At 44.8% G+C, this 3231-nt stretch overlaps 1 long non-coding RNA gene across 1 annotated transcript in view; it reads left to right on the top strand.

Moving 5' to 3' along the window:
• Positions 1 to 1610, top strand: part of LOC115062516 — a 4716-nt gene extending 3106 nt beyond the window's left edge. Inside the window, exon 3 of the long non-coding RNA XR_003842469.1 lies at positions 1060 to 1610. This is a non-coding gene — a long non-coding RNA (uncharacterized LOC115062516). The remainder of the gene's footprint in view (positions 1 to 1059) is intronic.
• Positions 1611 to 3231: the final 1621 nt, after the last annotated feature.

Below are 3231 nucleotides of genomic sequence, written 5' to 3'. Positions count from 1 at the left end.
GCAATGTACAGAAAAGAGGAGTGGGGGAGCCAGGGAGAGTATCAATGTTTGCATGTGTACATTAAGAAACCCTTTGGGCACCAGGCAGTGGTGAGCTCTGAGCTCAAGGCCAGCCTGGTCCACAGAGCAAGTTCCAGAACAGCCAGGAAATATACTGAGAAACCCTGTCTGGAAAATTGGAGGGGGAGAGGGAGGGAAGGAGAGGAAGAGAGGAGGAAAGGGAGGGAGAGGGGGAGAGGGGGAGAGAAGGGGGGAGAATCCCTTTGGGCATGCATAGACTTTAGTCAGTTATCTTCATTATTATGTGAGTCTTTTTTAAAATCTTTCATTGTGTCCCTGTATGCAGCACGGCACTGTGTTACACAGAGACGTGTTCGAGTAAGGATGCATTTATTTAGCCGTGTGTTCCCCCACTGCCCCTTTCTCAGACCTGTCCTGTTTTCCTTTTTGCCTACACAGCTTTGTTTCTACGTCCATGTCATGGATGTGTGATTTTTATGTTTCTATATAAAATGTAGGACTGGCAAACGAGGGAAAACACAGTATTTGAGTATTTCCTGAGACTGACTGAATTTGCTTGATATGGTTTTCTTCAAAACCATATCCAAATGTATCCATTTCCCTGCAAACAATATAACCTTGTTCTTCTTTATGGATGAAATGAATTTCACTTATTTTACATGCATTTTCTTTCTCCTCTGCTACTGGAGACCTAGGCTAGTTTTGTAAATTAGCTATTATGAATTATGGTAGATAAACATTGAGGAGCAAGTGTCTTTCATGGCCCTTTCTTAAATCTCATCACACATACCCAACACCTGTCCCTGGGGTACATTCCAGTTACTCTGCAGCACGCACCTCCAGGGACAGCTTTCACTCGCTCCTAGATTTGGGTCACTGGAAGCCATCTGGCAAGTGCCTTGAAACTCAGCCCACTGTGTGCTCTGTTCCAGGACAGTGCTCGCTGCCCAGTGGCTCCCAGCTCATCTTTAGCTTGGTGGCTTGGACATTCCAATCCACAAAGGCTTTCAGTGTTGAGCCTTTCGTCTTCTCTTTCAGAACCATTCGATGCTGCTCATATTTCTGAAACCAAGAACGTTGGAAGAATTTCTGCCCTCGGGCACTCTCAGTTTTTTTGTGTCCAGATTGGCCTTCTTCCCAACTCACCAGAAACATCAGAGAATGAAGCTGTCTGTGGAAGGTTACCAACAAACTGGACACAAATTCGCTGGACATATGATGGATAGAAAGAAAGGTCAAGAGGGTCCAAGCTTGGTCAGCCTCTCCAGCTCGACAGCAAAAGAAAAAACTTAAAATCTCTTCTCGTATACTGTAGGCTTGAATTCAAGGCATTTTTTTTTTGGTCTGGTGGCCTTTGACCTTTCCCCTGAATGGAACGGTCACTGGGCAAGGCCAGGCTCTCATTTGGCAGGGAGGACACACTGCTCTTGAGCTCTGCTCTTTCTCCAACATAAGATCCCAGAAACATTATGTTGACTGAGATGGACCACTCTACTAGGGTATAGGGCGCTCTCAGTGGCACTAACTGGCCCTGCCCTTGTTAGGAAGGGTGGTGATGGGGTGATGTGTGTTCATAAGGAGACATTACACAGGAAGGAAATGAGAATTAAAAAGAATGAACCTAACTGTTGGTCACTGTGTGTGTCTGGAAGAGGATGGGCCCTAATTCTGACAAGGAATTTTCTTTCCTTTATATGTCTTGATTTCAGGAGAATAAAAACCAAATCACAAATCTTAAAGATAAAGACGCATTCACCTGGGGAGAGATGGGACTAAATGAGCTGTTCTAGTTAAAACAAAGCACAAGCAATGAGTCCTTATAACTCTGGAAACATTTGTTTCCTGCAAGTAACCATGGATGAGAAGAGACAGTAAGGAGAAGGATCCACACGCACGCGCACACTCATACAGGCGTGCTAACGGTACAAGCTAAGACACATGTGCCAAAGAGGTGCGGGTTGTGTGGAATGAACTCGATTCTTAGCACTGAAAGCTCTCCAAGAAAAAGCAAAAAGTTAACCACCCGTTATGGGAAATTCAAGTGAGTAACCACGGGCTAATAAGACCAGCCCTAAGCTAAAGCAAGCAGAAATACCGGTATACACTGTGGGAGATGTTCAAAGAAGATAAGCCCCTGAGTCACACTCTAGAAAACCTCACAAGTCTCCATGAGCCCCCAAGGTAGGTCTGTGGACCAGAGTACAGGCCAAGACACCTGCTAGTACCTACAGCAAGTTAGACACACATTTACTAATAGCCCCAAGGGAATGGAGTTGTGTGCCAGCTAGAGATCTCCAAGGAAAGAGGTATGTAGCTGTTGGGTAAAAGCCAAACAAACCAAATAAAGACTTGAACAGGGGCCAGAGAGCCAAGGTGTGGCTCATCTGGGGAAGCTGGGTGGGGGGTTCATTAGCTCTGCACTCAAGAAAGAGTCATCCATACGAGTTGGAATGAGCATTCCATAGCCCGGATGTCTGTGAAGAAGCGTCCATAAATATGGAATGCACGTCACTCTCAACATCCTAAAACCTTTGTACCAGCTGGGATTTCTTTTGGGGGTGGGGAGGGTCTTTTAAGGCCACAAAATAAAGTTTTCAGTAGCATTGAAGCTAAGAGTGAGGCTGGAAATTGGATGTGATGGCCAAGGTTACAGGATATACTCAAAGAGACATCAAAGACCATCTGAGTGTCAGTTTGGACTCAAAGGCCTTGCTACGTCCTTAAGGTGGTCTCAAACATCATCTTCATTCTAGGACGGCTATAAGTTAGTCAGCAGCATCCTTTCTAGACTTTGTTTTCATTTTTGCCCCCTTTCCCTGTACTTATTCCCAGTAGTGTGTGCTGGAGCCAGATGGTACCAACTTCCAATTCCATGTTCAACAACCATAGGTTGGAGACATCCGATGTCACTAGCCTGATGATCTGACCCACATCGTGGAAGGAGATAACTGATTTCTATAAGTTAGCCTTCATCATACAAACAAACACACACACACATACCAATTTGAGTGTGTGTGTGTGTGTGTGTGTGTGTGTGTGTGTGTGTGTAATAAAAAAAAAAACTCTCAGGCTTGAAGCGTCAATCAAGCATTGTGGGAGGACTCACACAATGGAAATTCAAAAACACTGCAAAGGCTTTTTTTCTTTCTGGATAGCCTGTTATTAAACATCTGCCAGTAAGTACACCATGTCTTAGAGAGAGGTTTTGTC

This window comes from Mus pahari, chromosome 18 (genome assembly GCF_900095145.1).
Source record: "Mus pahari chromosome 18, PAHARI_EIJ_v1.1, whole genome shotgun sequence".
NCBI lineage: Eukaryota > Metazoa > Chordata > Mammalia > Rodentia > Muridae > Mus > Mus pahari.
Note: the sequence above shows the minus strand (reverse complement) of the source record. Positions and strands in the feature narration are given on the sequence as shown.